This window comes from Passer montanus, unplaced genomic scaffold, assembly GCF_014805655.1.
Source record: "Passer montanus isolate IOZ18808 unplaced genomic scaffold, ASM1480565v1 scaffold40, whole genome shotgun sequence".
NCBI lineage: Eukaryota > Metazoa > Chordata > Aves > Passeriformes > Passeridae > Passer > Passer montanus.
In genome coordinates this window covers 2,119,679-2,141,442 of record NW_024368819.1, presented here as the reverse complement: position 1 = coordinate 2,141,442, position 21,764 = coordinate 2,119,679, and the positions used below count along the sequence as shown (strand labels likewise).

At 42.1% G+C, this 21,764-nt stretch overlaps 1 long non-coding RNA gene across 1 annotated transcript in view; it reads right to left on the bottom strand.

Annotated features, from left to right (window-relative positions):
• The window catches only part of LOC120506907, a 33,259-nt gene extending 17,931 nt beyond the window's left edge, over nucleotides 1-15,328 (bottom strand). Inside the window, exons 1-2 of the long non-coding RNA XR_005628631.1 lie at nucleotides 15,191-15,328; nucleotides 12,513-12,688 (exon numbers count right to left, since the gene is read on the bottom strand). This is a non-coding gene — a long non-coding RNA (uncharacterized LOC120506907). The remainder of the gene's footprint in view (nucleotides 1-12,512; nucleotides 12,689-15,190) is intronic.
• Nucleotides 15,329-21,764: the final 6,436 nt, after the last annotated feature.

The window sequence follows — 21,764 nt, the reverse complement described above, 5'->3', positions numbered from 1 at the left end:
TTGCACTAAGCACGGGAAAGAGGTCTACAGCTAGCAATTAACAATGATGAAAAGGACAGTGATTTAAAGCATATTGCCATGACATTTTTATCAAAGTAAATGAGTTTGCTAGGCCCAGCGGCTGCATATGCTTATTGTCATTTAATGTTTGGATAGCAACACATCAGGCACCGGGTATCAGGAGGTGCCGAATTTAATAAGTCATTTTGACACTGGCGTGAAACGAACAAATCAGCATTCTGAGGAATGTGTTCACACTCTGAGCAGACAGGCAGACATCCTAAGCATGTGAGGTGACACCAATCAACAAAAAAAATGGGAGGTGGGAAAGAAAGGGAGTGAGAGATGAAAGCCAGGAGAAGAAACAGGCAGCGATACTCCGATGAAAAACTAGTTCTGTCCTGTCTGCTGGTTTGCCTGGTTGGTGTCAACGAGGCAAATTTCTTTTCACTAAGGCTGAGATACACTGCATATCTTCGATGGCATAAATCTCATGTATTATTTAAGCCCTACATGGATTATCTCAAATGAACTAAAATTAATGTCATGGAAATCTTTCAGGACTTTTCATTGCTTTAGTGGCAATGCAAAATTCCTGCCACGTGCACAGTTAATCAGAGCTTGTTTTTTTAGCACAACAAGGCTGGCTCTGCACATGTACTTTGAGAGCCTCTCAGACACTTTCTCCCCGAAGCCCAGAGGAGTTGTGCCTGTGTGAGTAAACCAAGGCTCTGGCTTTTCATGACTTTCAAAGCACCAGCAGCAGTTTTGATCCCAGCTCCTCCGCCCTCTGCAGATTGGCTGCTCACTCTGTCCCTCGCCTTCCAACCCTATTTATATTCTCTTTACCTCAGGGTATGTCTGCAGTGCAGAGGTACCTGAGTTAGCTATAGAACTCCCCAGCTCAGGTGCTGCTGTAGATGTGGTTGTGTGGAGCTCAGTGCAGACTAATTTACCCCCACTATCCCTAATTCATTTAAAGTTACTTTAACTAGGCCCACCTGACACACTCACTTCCCCCACCACCATGTCCCGGTCCTCACCTCTTCACTTCCAAATACTCAATATTTCACCACCAATCTTTTCATTAGGTTTGTCTACTTCTAAATTAAGATTCAAAACCCAAAAGAATTGTTGGTACAAATTCAGCAATCCATTTGCAATTTGAGATTTATCTCAAACTATGCCTTAACAGGGCTGACAAATTTCCTTTTCAGCCAGTCCCGCATGCCTAAAAATGCACATAAAAAAAGTCTTGGAAGACAAATGTCATCTCCTTGTCTTGCAGAGCATCAGAAAATACATTAGGATATGATAAAACAACCGTTATGATTAAGAAAAATGAGGCATTAAGGAGATGTGGTGGAAAGAGAAGAAAGGAAAGAGATGAAAGCATCCTATTCATGTTCTGTTGATTTCCAATTCACATAAGTGAGAATAAATCTACTTTCCTCACATATGGAACTTACTCCCCTTCCCAACTGGGGCTTGTGCTCTTCCCCACAAAAGATAAAAAGCTTGACTTGACTGTCAGGTAAACACATCAACAAAGCAAGAAAGAAAAAATAAGGTATCATTGATACTGGAACCAAGTAATTCTATCAACCTGCATAACCCACATTTGATGGGGTATCCACGAAAAAATAAGAACAGTTGCTATTTTTTTGGGCTGATAGGATGTCTCAAGAGAATAGTGTCAGGTTTGCAACATCAAGTAAAAAACAGGCTGAAGTGATCTCCTTACTTGTTAGAGGAACTCCCCACCAGATATTGCTGTACGTAATCCAGCCACAGATTACATCAAAAAACTGGTGGTTATCCAGCTTTTATCCCTTCCCTCCCTCCCTAAAAACCAGTGAATAAAAACTATCTTCAGCACAGCTTCAGCTCTGAAGCAGAAGACAAACATTTCAGCCATGATCCTACTGCAAGAGATGGTGCTTTGTGCCCTAGGGAGATGGAGGGCACAGCACTTCCCACTTCAGCAGGGTCATGCTCACCAAATCACACACAAGTGGGGCACAGGCTGGGAGGCATTTCACAGGCCTGAGGGTTTGGAATTCACTGGGCTCTCTCTGGCAGCACATGGCAACTCTGGGTTAATAAAGTTAAAAGTGTGTTATATTGCTTGTTAAACTTTTCAATAAGCACTGAAACAAGAGCAAGAGCACCCTGGGACCACAGAAATACTAGTAACAGGAAGAACTGTATACAATACTGGACAGGGAACAAGGAACATGCAGCTGTGAAAGACCAGGGGAGCAGGATTATTGAACCTGCAGTCTTGCACTGTATCTGAGCCATCTATCCACAATGTGCTACAGAGGACAGAGGGAAGCACTGGTGCTCAGCTGGGTATGAGAATCTTCTCATGGCCCAGAATACATCCCCTCCCAGGATTTAGTTGGCTAAGGAAGCCATTTAGCTGGCTGAGTTCAAGATCAGCTCCGTCACTGATAAGAGCTGCTGTGAGGAAAGCCAGAAGCAAGGACCTGCCCCTCATTTCCCCTGAGAACCATTTTTAAGCTGAAGCTTTACCACAGGTCCCCCCACCTTTGCAAAGTGCCAGGGAGCAGTGAGGACAGAAGGCTCTGCAAGGCACAGGAGGCTGGGAAGAAAGAGGGCTAATAAAGAAGGTTCCAGCACTGACCTCACCAACACAGAGCTGTGGCAAAAATTGGCAGGTCTGGGTCAAGATGAGGGCAAGAGGCAGTGATCAGTCAGACATAGTCCAGTGATCACACAGCAAATCTGCAGTGCTGGGGCACATCTGGTGTCAAGGCAGGCATGCCAGTCAGCAGGCCCAGGTCAGAGCTGTGTCAGCTCGAGACCATTGCATCGTGAGCACGGCTAGGGCCAGCAGGAAAGCCTCAGCTGTGCCGCAGCTCCCAAAGGAAAGGAGGGGCAGGCCATCTCTTCCAGCTTTCTTCACAAGAGCCCTTATCAGTGAAGGAGCTGACCTTGGACTGTGCCAGCTAAACTCTGACCCAGCCAGGTCAACTCCTAGCAGAGGCCAGTGCCCAGGTCTGACAGCTTCGATGGCTCAGGGCCTGCATCAGCTGTGTCTCACTGCTACTCACAGGAAAGACCACGAGACAGAAAGAAGGGTGTTATGGACCTGCCTGTCTGTTCCACTACTATTCGGTGTAAACTCCAGCAAGACTGGAGGCAAAAGAGAAGAAAAAATTGCTGAAGGCAAAACCAACATCTGTTACAGCTAAGTTTAAAAGTCACATATCAGCTGAGGAAAATAAGTTCTCAAGCCTCCGAAATGCCGCCTCTTCGCTGTGACCACAGGTTGCAAATATTTTCTAATTTTCTTTAGTGTTCAGAAGCCAGCTCATCTACATCCTAAGCCACTGCAGGAAGAGGAGCTAGAGCAAAAGGCAGAGGGAAGGCTTCTAAGACCTACACATCCTCCATTCTTGTTTAATTTAGGGGGCAGGGCGAGAACTAACTATGGATCCAAACCGAACATCAGTTTGTTTTTTCGTCCTACACAGAGAAGGTCTATCCAAACATCACACCAACACCACACCTGTCTTCAGGAGGCAGCAGTTTACACAGTCCAATTTAAAATTACTTGCATCCCCTGGAATGTGTAAAAGGCACAATAAAATTTTTACTGTCTGAAACTATAATAGACTTTTCCCTCTTGTTTTTTTCTTCCCACACTCTCTCCTTAGGCCTCACAGTTCAATGTGTGGGCAGCAGAGCATTTTGCCACCCAGTCACATTGCCACATTGCAAATTAATATCAGGCAGCAAAGGCATATCAAGATGAAAAGATGCCTTGGAATCCTTCATGTTAAGTTAATATATTTTCCTTCCATTTAGTTATGCTGGCACTAACTCCATGCCCAAGAGGGCAGTGCAGCTCTGGCAGTCTGATGGGAAGCTTCTTGGTTATCTGCCAGACACAGCATGAACACTGCACAGAGCCCCCATGGCCCTGCAGAAGAGTTTTTCCTCCCTGTTCTGTGAGCTAATGCTGCTGAGCTTTAAATTCAACACTGTGCCTAAGCCTGCATCACCAGAGCTACAATTAGGTCACGCTGGGAGTAAATTCTTCAAAAGAGACCTATGAAAGTTTAAGTAGGCACCTTCCAGTTGGGAAGGAACACAAATGCACAGATATATCCCTTTGCTTCCAGATTAAAATTAAAGAGAAGTGATATCAGAAACACTTTCCAAAAGACTTGTGGAGTCTGCAAACGCCTCTACTTTGTTCTGCATGCACTAACCCATTTCGTGCCTCCTTTTTAAAACACTGGCTCTTCTCTACTCCTACATACTTTGTTGTTATGTTGCCTCATTCCAGTCGTGTTGCACCTGCTAAGTATGCTCTAAATCAGGGACACCACCCAGAGAGTTCAAGCTAAATAGGAACAGGAGAACTAGGCCCCAAGGGAGATTTACCCTCTGCATCTTCAAGCCCAAACAGCTCTATCTTGTCATTCTTTCAATTTGAGGTGGAGAAACCAGAATATTAAATCACATCAGGAGATGCCCAAGCGTGTCTGATATTTTTCTGATATTTTTGTCTTCTTTTTAGCCTTGGCCTACCATTAAAAGAAAAAAAAATCAATAACAGTTTCTCTGTGATTGATAAAAAAAAAACTTATATGATCCAAACGTTGAAACTAGTGACAAGTGAGCCATGTCAGGGAGTTTGTTTTACTTAAACAGGTACCAGAGATGGAACAGAGAGTAGCTTTTTTTTTTAGAAAAGAATGATTCAAAATCAGTAGCAAAATTATGAACCCCAAATACATAATTCTTTGCATGTATCAGGTATTATATCATAAAGAGCAAGTAAAAAAATGGCAGACTGACAACTTTATGGTCTCCTGTTCATTTTCCAGTCAAATTAGAATGAAAGCTGCTTGGTTTCTGTCCCAGGCTTGTAGTTTTTGGAGTCCCAAGCTGCAGTCTGGCCATATATGACACAACAAGGTTTGTTCCATTTCTAAGGAATAATAGATTCAAAAGGTGTGAGCTGGTAAAACACTTTCATGTTACTGCTACAAGCAACCTGCAGATATTAGTTAAAACTTCTTTCTATAAGGACACTGCCAAGAAAGGTCAGTTTAGAAGCATCTACATGTTGAGTCTAAAAACAGAAGACAGACCCTCTTTAGTGCTCCCAATTCCCAAAGCAGACATCTGCTGAAGGGACTGGGACTCTTATCAGCTGCTACTCTGACCTCCAGAGACAATTTCACTGCTCTGACATTAGCTGATGAACTACACCACCCAGCAGAGAGTTCTCCCAAGGATGGGAGAACAGAGTTCACCAAGAAATGGAAATTAGATGATGGGACTGTTATCATCAAAAAAGTAATGAAAAATGAAAAGCAAAAGGATAATGAAGCCTAAGTAATAACAAAAAAAAAGACTTTTGTATTCTCTTCCTCTAGGTCTTCTCTAACAAAAATAATTAAGTTTTCTAAAGGTCATGCCGAGGCATTGCTAATGCACAGCCTTTTGCAGTGTCCATTGGAGGTAAGAATGCATCACTTCTCTTTTCTGCTGAAATAGGCTGGGAATAGCCCTGTGTTCTTGAATTTTTCTGCTGGTTCAACTTTGCTCTTTCATTTAAAATATCTTTGTTTTCATGGATATTTCATGCTGGCTGAGGAAGCTATATGATGGGAAATTACATTTTAATGATGAGTGCACAAAACAAAACAAAAACCTCATATGGCAACAGAAAGGCCAGAACTCTGAATGGAGAAAGCCAGCATCCCACACATCTGCTTTCTGGGTTTTAAAAAAGGATCCAAGTTAATGTTGTACTAATTATACCCAGGTGTAGAACTAGAGCTGGTTTTCATTTCTTTTCAATTCAAACCACTGGACTGGTTTCCAGCCTAGATTAATTTGTCCAGGGGTCCTTTAAGGGGTGGGGTTTAATTTGCATCTGTCTTCAGTTTCAGGGTTCCCAGCAGTGGCACTTCTCTGAACTCTTATCAAATTAATTGGGCACTCATGCATAACTTGATTGGGCACTCATGCAAAAATTAATTGGGCATGCAAGCGTGAAGAAATTGGGTTCTCATGCACGAATCGATTGGGCACTGATGCATGAATTAACTGGGCGTGCAAGCAGGAGCTAATTGTGTGCTCAAGCAAGAGCTGATGGGGCACTCAGGCGTGATCTCATCAGGCACTCATGCGTGAACAAGCTGGGCGTGCACGTGTGAGTGCAGAAAAGCCTGTGATTTCTGCCCTATACATTCTACCCTTCGCCCCTGTGCACAGCACATAGGAGCTGTTTCAACATCTGTCCATTACAAACTCTACTTTCAACATCATCACAATCTTAATGTACACTAATTACAAACTGCACTCTTAGCCCCTGGACCAGGCAATAGGAATAAGCCCTGTGTAGTGCACACTTTGCCCAGCACTACCAGCACTGCTCATAATGAGCAAGGGCCACCCTTCTGCACTGAGCGCTTGTTAACACTTCTTTTAGCAGGCTTCTTTTATTTTAAAATAAGAGACCTTCAGCTCAACTCCCCACATCTGCCATGTGCTTCTGGAGAGTCTGGAGATCTGTTTAGAGGACACAGTCAGTCCCTCCACACCCCACAGCACAGCAGCTTTCCTGGAGTTTCCCAGGCACACATAGATGATGCTCCTGAATCCCTGTCTCTAAGCCACTGGGGCAGGGGCTCAAATTTGACCCCATCCTATGCTGCCCCAGTCACCTTCCCATCCCTCAGGACCTTGTTCCATTAGCCTTGAACTCTCCATTTCCTACCTGCTTACACACTGTTTGCAGGTAGGAAATGGACATGAAGGACATACACCACAGTACCCCAAGTTTCCAATATCACAATCAATACTCCTTCCGAGGTCTCGAAGTCACTTAAATTATTGCAGTCCCAAACCATGTCAGACTTGCATTCTGCCTGCATTCTCCACTAATCCCTGTAGTGTACGAAACAGCCTCTCCTGGGTGAACATTTTTTTAGGAAGTTAACACAAATGACTTTCTAATCAGGCTAAAGGATTGAGAGAGAATAAAATGCAAGAAACTTGGCACTTAAAGCACCTTTTCTCCCCCTTTCCTAGACTGCACTTAAGCTAAACATACCTTCCTAAGCTCCTCTTATTTGCATGACAAGTTACACTTGGTTTGCACCAATCATCTCACTGGTCCAGTGGGCAATTCAGGAAGTTGGGGTTGTGTACACAAAAGTTTTCTCTTCTGCCACTCCTTCATGTGTCTTGCACCTCTCTGGCTTCCCAGTGTCATTCTGCTGGCTTAGGTCACCCATGGCCACATTCAAAGTCTCCTTGCCCTGCTGTACATGGTCTTTGGGCTGCAGTGATCGAGGCATGCATTCCTTGGATATGGAGCACCCTCCCTCATACATGTCTTCTCTGACATCTTCCTGATCTCCTCCAGCATATCCACATGCTGTCTGCACTGTGGGGTCCTCTGAGGGCCTGGCATTTTGGGGCAGCATTTCAGCTTCTGAGCCAGCTGCCACCTGCACAGTTCATGGCCACCTCCTCTGCTGGCTATGCTGGAACCCCTGGATGCCAAACCCCACCAGGTGTGGCCAGTGCAGCACTGGGGAGAACTCATGGTGCACTTGGGGGGCAAACTCATCGGGTGCTCATGCATGTACTAATTGAGCATTCATGCATGAGTAAATTGGGTGCTCATCCAGATCTAATTGGACTCTCAAGCGTGACTTGATTGGGCTCTCAAGCGTGAAATAATTGGGCGCTCATGCGTGAACTATTTGAGCAATAAATTTTGCACTAATTGGGCACCCATGCACGAAGCAATTGTGTGATCAGGTGTGAACTAATAGGGTGATCATGCATGAGTTAATTAGGCACCCATACCATGCATGGACTAAACTGGCACTCATGCATAAGCTTGTCAGGAGCCCATGCACAAAGTAAACCCTGCAGTTTAACCTTAATACCTCCCACCCCTTGCCTCTGCAACACACATATTTAAGAGATGTTTCAACACACAGATATTACTATCTCTACTTTCAACATTTTCACAATCTTAATATACAGCAATTATAAACTTCATCCTTCCTCCCCGCAGAACAGAGTAGGGATTAGCATTGTAGCAATGCTCTTTAAAATTGTATTTCTTGCCCCACAAATCATATTATAGAAACTTTTAGGTTGAAAAAGATTATTAAAATAATTGAGTTCAACCATTTACCTAACACTACCAAGTCCACCACTAAACCATGTCCTTAAGTGCCATTCTACACAGACAGAATACCTTATCCATCACAAACTCTACCCTTTATGCTGGTGGACCAGACTGTAAGGGATTAATATAATAACCAAGTGCATTCTAGTAAAATTCTAGTGCATTTCTAGTAAAATAATAGCACCATCTCAGGGAGCCAAACTACAAGGGTTATCATCATGACAATCTGAATTTCCATTCAAAAGCTATTCCAAGCTCTACCCCTTGAGTTGGTGGACTAGATTATGGGGGTCAACCTTATCACAGTCTGACTACATCTACTCTTCACAAACTTCAAGCCCCATCCCTGTGGGATGTAGGGATTATACTCAGCCCAAACATGTATTATTATGCCTCTCAGGGCATACATTGCAGGGGGCACTGCATTCATGCACGAGCGTCCCATGAAGTCACACTGGGATGCGCAGCTTGTTCCTGCTTGAGTGTTCAATAAACCCATGCATGAGCACCCAATCAATACATGCATGTGTGCTCATCCAGTTTATGCATGGGCACTCAAACAATTCACACCTGAGTGATCTATCTGTTCATGCATGAGGGCCCAATCAGTTCATCCTCAAGTGCCCAATGACTCAGACGTGGGTGCACGATTAATTCACACCCAAGTGCCAAGTTAATTTATGCCAGACCACCCAAGCAGATCATGCATGAGCATCTAGCTAGTACTTGCATGAGTGTCCTGCGAATTGATGCTTGATTATCCAATTAATCCCTGCATGGAGGCACAATTAATTCATGCTTGAGCACCCAATTAGCTCACACATGGGCATCCAATTGGTTCAAGATGCCCCATTTGCTCACACAAGACTGCACATTCAGGTCACACATGATCACTGAATTCATGCATGAGAACCTGACCATTTCATGCATGATGGCACAGCTCACAAGCACCCGATTTACTCCTGCATGAGCACTCAGCTGACACTTGCAGGAATGCCTGATGATCTCATCAGTGACACACTGGACACACGTGGCAGACTTCAGCAGGGCTGTGAACTGCTCTATGCAGGTGGCAGCTGGCTCTAAAGCTGATGTAATTGTCCATGGCATCCCAAAAGGAGCACACAGTGCCCCATCACAGTTATTTACAAGCAAGCAGCAGACCCAAGAGAAAGAGACACGCGGAGGGAGAGGTGCCAGAGGAGTCACATGGAGAGAAACGTTCCAGACAAGGATGAAGTGAGGCAGAAAGCCCATGAAACTGAAAGTTAAGGAATTGCAAACACAGGGAAAACAGAAGGCTCAGTTAATGATGTTCAGGATGTGGAGCAATGTCCATAACAGTTGAGCCATTTGGTACACCATTTTATTGCCCAGGTTGAGAAATAGCTGTGTTACATCAAGAGAACACTGTTTGCCACACATTTTACATCTGGAAAAAGCCCTGCAGCTATTTTAGTCATGAACCTACTGGTACCTCCAACAGTGGTGGTGATCTTTACTTCTACTGTTGTCATCATCTGCTTTGTATGCTATAGTAAATAAATGAAAAAGTCTGTTGTATTCTTACCTTTGTGTTTTGCAAGAAAAAGGTATTAAATAAATAATTTACTAAAATAAATTTGTAGCAAGTGCTCAGCATATGTTAACCCAAATAACCCTGCAGTTCACAGGGGCAAGGGGTGACATATGCAATACGTATATATCCAAAATGTTGTAGCTCAGTTACATTTGTTGCAGGAGCAGGGAATGAAGTTTTCAAAAGCATGAATTCAGATTGTTATAAAATTAATCCATACAGTCTAGCCCACTGGGATGAGGGTTGAATTTTGTGAAGAGTACATATATTCAGACCATGATAAAGTTGACACACATCCTTTCCTATTCATCTTCCCAACTCTAAGTATCTTGTTCAGGTACCTTCAAGCTCTATTTCTGACTCACTGTTCATACCTACTACCTCTCCAAGATATAACAGCTGAAACACTTACAGCCCAAATGCCCAATAACACATTTCCTTCTGCTAGCTAACCTTCACTAGAGGGATTTTTACTTAAGTTACTGCAAATTCATTCACATTTCTAATCCACTGACTTAAGTAATGAGAAAGAAGAAAGAAAGGTATTAAACCCTTAGCAACCTTAACCTTTCCTCCTCACTTCCTAGTTTAAGCTTCCTTAGCTTTCACCACAGTTTACACACAGTCTATCCCCATCTCTGGTGATGGGCAGTGCAGGAGGGTTGTTTTGTGGTAAAATAACATTTTGCCATTGCTCTGCCTTACACTGGGTTTCTTCCACACCTTGTGAACCCCAGGCTTCCAGTCCTAGCATGGACTGGATAAAGGGCAACACACCATTCCTGTTCTAAGGACACAACTAAGTGATTTTTTTTAACCAGTGAAATATGCACTTAATATCCTTAACTCTCTTTTTGTAGCAATTATACAGAAAGCCTTGCAAATGTTCACAGTATTCACAGCAATATAAAAGGTAAAGGCCTCAAAAACATGTATAATGGTAAAGAATAATGTTCTATTCTTAAGAAACTGTGCAAAACCAAAACTGTTTTGGTGCAATATTATGAAACAAAAAAAAAGGAAATACTGAGATTGTCAAGCACATCTCAGTAACTCCAAGAGTACTCTTATACCACTCTTGCTGCACAAAGCATTCAGCAATGCAACCTGACTGCCTACACCAGAATGATAAGTCCTTTGCAACAGGCAGCCTGGATTGTATTTGAAAGATTGGCCCATTTACTGCATGCTTCTGCCAAGATACATCTTAACTTGCAGCTGACTTTGAAACACAAACCACTTAGCAACTCATAATATGATTTCTAATCTCTAAAATCCCACACTACTGACTAAAGGCAGGAGGCTTAGGCCTTGAAATGCCGAAGTGTTAAAGAGCTGCATTGACAGAAACAGCATTTGTTTTGAAAAGTCTTCAAGAGTATTGATACCAGATCAGGGCCCATCAGAGTCTGTCAGCTGAAAGTCACTTCTCATGTTCCTCTCTGTGTTGCCTGGTATACTTGCTAAGATGTCTCTCGAGCTATGCAAAGTCAGGAGGGGAAAAGCTGTAAACTGATCAGAGTGAGAACTAAGCCTGCTTTGTGGCTATGTCTTACCAGCACAGAACAGCTGGAATTCGTGGCCATGGTGGTTGTAAAAGTACTTCTGTGTGAGCTTAGGACTGTCACACTCCTAGAGCCCTCTCCATCAGAAAAGGGAGGAGTACTTCCTGACAAGCAGAAGAATATCTACCAGTCAAAGGTTTGCCAAAAAGCATCTTCTGAGTCAGAAAGGAATGACACATTGTTGAGATTTAAACCCTGTAAGCACCATATCCTGTCCAAATATGTACAAATGAATTTAACATGGCTGTCTACAATGGCAAATAATGATAATTCCTCTCAGCTGACATCCCTGTGTTTAAGGAAGCCTCCAGAAGATATCTACAGGCAAGAACCAAAAATGACAGGCTGAAAAATGGGAACTGTTCTTCATGTACTCTTGTATTTCTTCACCTTGCAACATAACAAGGATTGACAGAGAAGACAGATGGACAGTCTGGGCATACACTTAGAGCCATGCTGCCTCAGTGGCCCCGTGAAGAAGAGAATAGCCCTTCTTCCACCAGTCAAAAACATGATGGCACCCCCCCACCTCCCCCACTATGGCTGTCAAACTTCCTAAAAATGCTGGTAGGGGCCACGCCATTCCATGCAGTGCAGGAAGTCTGTCCCCACACTGCAGCAATGCATAGGTGCATGGAGGCCAATGAGTCTCCTGTGCTCTGGGCAACCATCCTGGGCCACTTAGCTTAACCACACACATCTACCTCATTACCTAGTCCCAAAATCAGTGTGGAAAGTAAATGAACACCATATCACAAGAGCCCGGTGTTTAGATGCACTCTCATTCCCTACCTCGATCCAAATTTCACATTCTGCTACAAGCTGACAAGATAATTGTTAGGTAATTACACTGTCTTCATTTCCAAGTGCAGCAAAGATACAGCAGCAAGAGAATGTACTAGCATGATAAAAATTGCATGTTTGTCTGCTTTTCAAAAATTATCCAGCTGGCCTGTAATATACTACTATAAGTAGTAGGTTTAAAAGAAGCACTTGCTGGAGAATGCTACAAAGCTCTGAAGAACATCTGAATCTGCCATGAGGACCTAACAAGGTATGTGCAACACTACAACTAACAGGCCTAAATCAATGAGAAATAATTGGGTCATGCATATATGTTTATGTTCTTTGGGGCAAGTTTTGGATAATTTCAGTTTATGAACCTTACCAGCAATATGTCCAGAATATCTGGAGAACACTCCAGCTCCATCGATTGAGATGTCCTGAAGCTTCTTTTATGTTGCACCAGGGTGTCTACAGCTTTTCACCAATCTTCAGATACTTCCTCCATCAGATGTAAAGTGCCAGAAGAGAGATATCTGGAGAACCTTATCAGCTGTGGGGCTGAAAAGAGCATTGTGAGTAGACCAGACAATTTCAGAATGCCTTTATTTCAAACAAAGGACTGTTGATACAGGACTTTAACCAAAACCCAGTCAAAGAAGAAAGTTAAACTAAAAAGCCTGGCTGTAATATTGCAGCACCATAATTTGCAGTTCAATAGCTTTGAAAAATAAACTAAGATTCTTGGAGGAAATAGATGAAAAGTTGCAGCAGTGGATGATTTGAACAGTAACAGGATCTTTTTACTGACAGAGGAAGGATTCTTGGGACATCTCCACAAAAACAGAAGGACTACAACAAGGCACCACAGCACACTTAAGCCAAAGAACCTCACCTCATCTGCATAAGGGTGGTGCCATTTCCTCAGCCTTCTTGGTACCACAGCCCGAGAGCACCTCTGAATATTGGTGACTCAGGTAAATTGATGCCATGTTCAGATAACCCAAGGAAAGGCAAGGCAAAAGGAGGTCCAAACCCATGGCTGACAGCACTGAGCCAGCTCCCTCAGTGTTAGAAGAGTTCATCCAGCTTAAGGCTGAGCTCTGTTTATATACTGTTTTCCTCTTCAGAGGAGTAAGTGAAGTTGCCATCCCAAAAATGCTCTTGAGGTTGCCTTGCTAAAGCAACCTTGATGAACCTTGCTATTCATCACAAGAACATTTGAGTGCTGCAGTGCCCAATAAATCAAAACATGCCAGGATGTCTGTAATTCTTAATCAGCACTCTTGAATTCACACTCTCCTCAAACACCCTCAAAAAAAAAAAAACAGAGTGGACGCCAATTTCCCTACTGGTGCAAATGAGTGAATTTCCACTGAAATCGAGATGCTTGAGCCAATTTAAACAAGCTAAAAATTCAGATCTTGTGCTGTTTCTGCTCCTGCTTAGAGTGGTTTTGAGATCAAGCAGAGCTCTTGCAGGATGAGTAACAATGAACCAGTGATCTCCTAAAGTAGCTTTCATGCAGAGGTTTGCAGTCCTTGGCAAAGGAGATCTCAATACCCACAAGTTTTAATTCAGGCAAAGGAAGAAGTGACTTGTTCAAGTCTCTTAGCAAAACAACAGCAAAACAAGGATATGCCCAAGCCCTGGAGACCAGGCTTCAAGGTGCCTGTTTCTCAATTTTGTTTTACCAAATAGCTTTTCAATAAGGGACTTGAAAATGAGGAACCTTTTCATTTTTTTATATATTGCTGAAAACCACAGCTACCACACTGAGACATTTCTGAGCTTTAAAAAAAGGCTGCTTTCAACATTCCTAATTTTCACTGCTTATAAGCCATGACTTTACAGAATGATTTTATTTTTTTTCCTGTGTAGTTGAATATGCCCTGTATCTAGAGGGTAATTTTGGCTTTAATCTGCTCTAAACGCTAGAATGTCGGACAAGTGAAGCATTTGATGGTGATGATAATGAGTAGCCCATTAAAGGTAATTTTTAAAAAGTTAATGAGCTCTCACCAAGGGACCGACACGTACTGTAATGAAAAATGTTTGCATAAAGAATATAGCTTTCTTGCTATTTATTTTACTTTATAGAGAGCCTATAAAACTTTTAAATATGCCCTCAATTAATTCAGCAGTTTAGATGATGCTTGAGCTTTATTTTCATTCTTGCTTTGCCATCGTAGGTTACAGAAATTTAGTTTCCTAAGGAAAGCAACTGATATCTCAATTAATCACTCTCTTTTACCACCATATTCACTATTGAATGTCCAGGGATTCAATTTTTTTTTCCCCCACTGCTTAATTAAGGGAACTCAGCAACAAAGTGATTTAGTGATAATGACTCTTGCCATTTCTTTAGCTGTGTGGTCACTGTTAGCCACTATTTGAATTTACCAGCATAAATAAAGCCCTTCAGTGACTAAACAAAGTTAAAGTAGCAATAAATTAAGCTTGCCATGTACACTTGGTTAAACCTTCAGCCAACATAAATACAAGCAGCCTTTTGCTGTGATTTGCTTGGTACAATGACATCATACATTTCCAAACAGAACATGAAGACCACAGCCAAAAAGCTAACACAATTCCCTTACGTGAATCAAATTACAACAATCTAGAGTTTGTTGCACTGACTGTTCAGTTTCTGGCTTCTACACCGTGTGCTCTCATGTGACCACATTATAAAATAATCTATATGGTGATCTCAATTTTGCATTTTCTGCATGATTACATTTTGGCAAGGGGACTCCCCATGTCATCGCTCTCTGCAGGAATGCTTTGAAAGTTACTGAAAAGTCAGAATTTGCCAGCTCAGAGTCAAACCAAACCTTCCTGAACCAGATCCTAAGAAGAATAAAGGCTGCAAAGGGCTGGGTCCAGAAACAGACAGAAGGGCAAAAATCAGAATAAACCTAAACCTAGCTAGGGCTGGTAAAAAAAGGGGCTCTGCCTCTAGATGACAAAGATTTTAGGTGGCGAAGAGATCAACAAGGGGACAAAATTGCTGTGTTATCTTAGATTTCCTCAAAGCAGGCCATTGACCACAACTCTGCTCACCTCTGATCCATCAGAGCCTCTCCAGGGAATGTGTCTGCACTGCAGGACAGCCCAGAGCTCAGAGGCAGCTGAGCTACATCTACAGAACACTGCTGCCTTGTGAGCCTGGGTCAGAAGCACAAACCTCCACAGCAAAGGCAAGACCTGAAACTTTCTTCTAGAAACCAGGCTGCTCCTCCTGAGGGTTTTTATGTCCTGCAGGGTGGACTCTGGCCAGCTGGGACTGGCCAGGTGTGGCCGATGAAGAGCAAAGCATTGGGCTGCTATTTGATTAAGAAAGGGAGATGCTCTGCTGGCTCCCACGGGCAGTGCTGGTCATCCTGCTCACAGCAGAGGAAGCCTCACTTTTGGTACACCTGCAAACAGCCCTTCCAAAAGCACAGCAGGCAGCTTTGCTGGACTGCAGTACAGATAATTTTATGTTATTGCTGGTTTAAAAAAAATAAAAACCAGAAGGGTTGGTAGATGCTGAGTAGGTTTAACCCAGACTACAAATTACTTGTAAAGGGTCATGCTCTTGTATTTGTTCTTTATTACAACTTCTTCACTAAATAGAGCATAACTATTAAACTTCTTAATGCAAGAAAGAATCAAGTAAAATATAGCATCACAGACATATTAGTGCACCATAAATTAACAAAGTATAAGAGGGATTACTTCTCTGAGCCCATGTGCTTGACAAAGGATTAAAATCAGAAACTTAATAACTAATTGGTTATAACTTTATGGTGTAGCCATGAAAATGGCAATAAGAATGTTTTGCCTCAACCAGTCTTGTGCTGAGCTGTATAATTTTATGTCACTTTTTATTTATATTTTCATCATGAAAGTCTTGTTGAAAGAGAAGCAGTACAAAAACTGGGTGAGCCTAGTCTTCACAACAGATAGTACATTTACAGTATTTTAAAAATTAAGAGATAGTGCAAAGTCACTCATATATCAGCTTTTCTTTACTCCTTCTTTATTCTCCTAAGCCTACATTGAGTAATAATTCTTGCCTACTAAATTGTGACATATTAAGGATGAAAAAGATTTCACATTGGTTTTCTCCCCTCTCTTTCTTTTTATTATTCCTTTTGAAAGATATGTAAAGGGTTGAAATATCATCCAGGCCACTATGAAGCCAATCAGCACAATGCTTATTAGACACAAAAGAGAAGATGTGATCTTTTTTTAATTAAGCCATCTTTGAACAATGCAACATAAGGAACCTAGCTTTTGAATTGCAAGGCAATCAGTGAATGGATGGTGAGTGAATTAAAAGTAAACAGGAGGAAGAATTCCTAGTACAGGGAAGGCTCAGAGAAAATGTTTTAAAAAAATTTTAAAAACCCCACAACTTTTCTCAAGTAAAGAAAAAAATGAAGATTTTTCTTATTATAATTTTGAGGGTATATTTCATTCCCTATTTTGACTCACTTTTCAAAGCCACATCAGGTTGTTTGTAAAAACAATTTGTTAGCAAATACATGGTTTGCCTCTGCCTGGAACATTAGAAACTGCAACATATATACAACACTTACTGATGTTTAAGTATCAATCAGATTGTGTATTATTTGAGCAGAGTACACATTCAAGTCCACTTTACACCATTATGGAACAGACTAAACAAACCTGACCTCAGGGGTGACCTTCATAGGATCCCTAAAGATTGCAAATGTATAGTAGGCAGTCACCATGAGACTTTTACAGCCTGGTAATGGCATGCAAATGACACTCTGTCTCTGTAAGGCAGCCAAATTCTGGGGTTGTATATGAGACTAATTTCCTGAAGAATTTGGGGAAAATGTGATACTTTTCCTTTTATGTATGAAATTCACATCTCTTCCTTTTACTAGAGGACTACAGGGGAAGCACTCACAGAGGTCTCGCCGAGCCGTACTGTTCCCTGTAGCAGCACCTCTCCAAAACCTGCCCTCTGTAAGCAGGGTGGCCCTGTGTCCCTAGGATACAGAGAGCCCAAGCCCCATTTCCATACCCAAGGACACCTGCTGAGCACCTCACTGAGCTCTCCGTGTGAAACATTCTCCTCCAGAGCCCAGCTTCAGGCAGGAGACAAGGAGAGATGCTCTGAATTGCCCTGTGGAGGTTCAATTCTCCCTCTCCTTTATACAGGATACATGGAAACCAGATATGGCTGGCATCCTAAAATCACTAAATAGGAATCCTACTCATAGCCTTCAGGGCTGATTTTTTTTCCCCTCTAATTGAATATACAGAATGCAATATCTTGAGCTGGAGGGGAACCTTTAGAGGTCACCTAGTCCAAACTCCCTGCCATCTTTGGGTGAATCTGGGTGCAGATGGTTCAGCTCAAATGAAGTTGTCTAGTGGGTCTCATACCAGGGCAATAGCTGAAGGTTTACCTATGGTTGCAGCACCAGTGGGGATTAAGCCAATTTTCACAACAGCAGCCACACCTACAGGTCACGGATGTAAGTTCCTTGTCCACATCATTCATACCTTTCTTGGCACTTTCAGCACTGTAGCTGTGTTATTCCAGTTTTGCTTCAAGGCTTCCACTGCAGCTGTGTATACACTTGCCATAAATCAGCTTCTCTGTTCCCACTGAAGCTCTTAGCAGAGGAAAAGAGACAAGAAGGGAAAGGTAAATGTGTCTTCCATAAGCCTTTGTACTTCCATGTACACTGGCTAGCAAAGGACCAGGATCATCCTGGCGTATCCACACTTGTGTTTCCACCTTGGGCTTTGAAGAAACAATTCGCTCCAGTCACGCTGAGCAGCAGCTCCCAAAGGAGTCTGCCAGTCTGCCATGGCCACACTCCCTCATTCTGTTTTTATCAGAGCTCACAGATGGAGATAAGATATTATGTTTTAAGATATTCTTGTGACCACAGGGACTCAGGAGGGCTTTTTTCCTCCCTGCCTGGCCATAAGACTCCTGCTGTCCCTAGGGGTCCTCCCTAACATAACCTGTGCTTTCACCAGGTTTGCTGGTGCGTTGCCACAGCTTACTCCATGCACAGACACATCATGGATTGCTAAAAGCAAAATCTGAATCACTGAATCAATAAGCTGAGTTGCAAGGGATCCAAACAGGAGTGCAGCAGCCTCAGTTTTTTGCACCAGTTTTCAAGGAGTGTATTTGTACTCACAATTGCTTTCACCTGGCCTCCCCTGTCATGAGACCCAGGTTACTACATGGAGACAGAACTGTACAAAGACTCATATTTGGCCCAATAGGTGAGGATTCCTCCATTTGCAGTGATAGCATTAAATGGAGACACTCAGAAACATTACCAAATGTAACAAAGCAGTGTTAATTTAACATATCTGCTCTGTGGGGCACTTAGGCAGACACGGAGCTTCATTTGGGGTGTGCATCTATCTTCTTCAATGTGCTGCTGTTTAAGGTTAACCTTACATGAGGACTACAGAAGGAGTAGGGAGTTGTGTAGGAGTTGTGTAGGGACTACACAAGGCTGCAGGGAGGAAATTGGGCACCTATGCTTTTTAACATAACAGATTGAGGGAGATTTCATCACTTTGAAGACCCACTCTAGTAATTTCTTCCTTTTCCTCGTGCCCCTCTTTCTTTCTTCTTCCCAGAATCACACTGTTAGTAAACGGTTTTCTTCCAATATATAACATTACAAATCTATGTGTATTTTCCTTTCCTCTGCAGTTCCGGCCTCTTCTGGGGAATTAAGTTATGCATACTGCATGAAAATAGGACCACAGGCTGGGCCCCTACAAGCTGCTAATTGAAAACCTTGTCAGAAGTAGGAGGAAGTGGCAAGAAACTTGGCAAGCCCTCCTGCTTTTCATGCTGTACTTAGCTCTTGGTACTTATGAATGGCAGCTCTGCAGTACTTTGCAGAGGTTTACAAGTTGTGCCAGTGCTGTCTCTGCAATTATAGAACAACACATTCTTCTCTATGAGCCGAAAAAGAGAAAAGAGCATTTATATTCAGAAAGCCACATCCTGTGTTTTTCATCCAGGTAATACTGCTGTTGAAATAGAAATGAAGAAGACAGCAGACAAAACTTCACATCAAACTTATTAAACATGTGTGGTTACCAACTGCAGAAAAAGCTGAAGGGGCAATATTATGCTTTGAGTAAAAAAAAATACATGTGTTAGATTCCTGGCAAGATGATCTTATTATGGAGTAGGTAAGAAAGTGTGCAGGAAGGCACAGGAAAGATGTCTGGACCTGATCTTCCAATTCTCAGTTGACTCTTTCTTCAAAACACCAACTCACATGGGAGCTGAAGGATTCAGCCCCATAAAAAATTACTACAAATTACCTGATATGAAATGCTTGCATTATGAAAACAGGGATGATTTTGCATCTGTTAATGAGGATAATGACTAATATATTCAGGCACTAGATGTGACAGCTGTCTGTATGTTTTTAGGGGCATGTATTTTTAGATGCCATTTATCTCCAAACATATTAACTACTACATTCTTCCCAAGTGCTCCAAATCTCCAAAGCTTAAGAATGCAGGCTATATTTCTTTCTGCCTCTGTATCACTTGGTTACATCACTGTCTCATTATTTAAAAGCTCTCACAAATCTGCTACTCAGATCCTCAGCTAAGTGCCATGGTAAAGGGAAATGGCTAATGCCAATGTGAAACAAAACAAATTTTAAATCACACTCCACTGAAATACTGCTTAAATGTAACTGCACTGCCTGCTGCTCCATTTTAACTAGTTTAATCGCTTGCTGACCAAGCAGGGCTTATAACTGCTAAGGAATATATGCTTGTACTTTTCTCCTGTTTTCAAAACCAAAGATTTGCAACACAAACTCCAATTCTAAGACAAAAGTCACCCCATTAAATCTTAACAGATGTTTCTCAAGTTTAGAAGATTAAGAAAGATTTCAGCATCAAAAATCAAAGAAAATATTCTATGACCTTAAAAAAGGATAAATCTCAAAGCTCTAAACAAACCAAAAGTCCACTTTGACAGCTGCATCTGACTGAATTGATGAGATGCTATTGATGTTTGGATTAAACTATGCCTCTGTGATCAAGTACTCAAACATGGGATAAAAGAGGAATATATTCTTTAATCCCACCAACTAATTTTGTGTAGGCAGCAGTTGCAGAAAGCAATGGTTACAGAACAAACGTTGGAAGTGGCTTCACTTTTGCTTATTGACAAAGCTATTTTTATTTCATTAATTCACCAAGTATACTACCAGCGTTTAAACTAACACGGGGAAATCTATATCAAGCACAGTATTCTCCACAAACAAATCACTGAAAATTTCAAAGTCATTAAAGGTAGAATCAATAGGATATGATTCTGAAGGGCTAGGAAGATGCAGTGCTAAAGTATAATAGAAAAATTAGATATTGATTTTTTAATATAATCTTGATAAACAAAGTAAACAACACAGGAGATTCCAGTTCTGGTTTTATAGCATGTCTTCTCCAAAAAGAGGAAGAGTTAGAATACGTTAAAGTAATTTGTTAATTACTGTCTTTATCTGTCACTCTGTAACCCTGATCTCTAGAGGAAGACTAACTGGGGTGTGCTTTCCAAAACTCCTAGCAAGAGGAAGTGAAGCAAGGCTATGCTCCAGATGCTACATTACTAGGAATCCAGATGGGAGAAACTCTAACACAAAACCAGCCACCTGGATACCTGGATCCTCATCTGGCTACAACTGGGAAAGAGCTCTGGGGTAAACAAGAATCTGACCTGTGTTGTATAAACAGTGGCATTACATCCACTGCTGTGCTCTAGGTTGCTTCCTGGATTTCAGCCCCATTGTGAGAAGGATAATAGGTGAAGGAATGGAAATTATTTTGGCTACTTGCAGAAAGTCCAGTCCCACTGTGACACCAGATTGCACCATGAACTATCAACATACAAAGCCCTGCAACCTGAGCAAACTGCTGGGTACATCATTTTCTGGAGTGGAAAGGCCAGTGTTGAACAAAATAGACTCTCAGGACATAGGGATCCCAGATCTGCAGAAGGCAGTCACAGAAGGAGAAAAAATTCAGGGGTAGTAAATTTATGTTCCAAATAAAATTTCCCTGCTTGTGCCCACAAAAAGATATCTGATTATTTTTTTTTTTTTTTACTTGAGGCACTCAAGAATGTGAGTCTGAAGTAATTTACCAGAGAATTATGTCATTTTAGGGGAATTCTAATCAGTACATATTTACTGTGAGAATACTTTCACTAAAGTAAAGGGCAGAAACACACCCTGATGAAAGGAATACAGTAAAGGTAGGCAGCTATTCCCAGAGCAGACCCTGTGGTGACGTGTGAATCCACTGAAGTGAGTGACAAACTTCCCACTGGTTTCAAAAAGGATCCACCTCTAATTCTTTACTCTTCTGCCTCTTTTTTGTTACTTCTGTTTCTCTTAGCAGCTTCTCCTTCCATACATGTAAGGAACACCTACTTTCACATCCAGATTTGCATGCACTGTTATTTATTGGGCATGCACGAAAAGAAGTAATGTTATAGTTCTGAGAACTGCTTCTGAGAAAAGCTAAGCACCCCCAAGCTGAACCAAACTAACCCATACATTTGGCAGCAGTAGGCCCAAATTAACCAATAGCAGCTGCCTTGCACTCA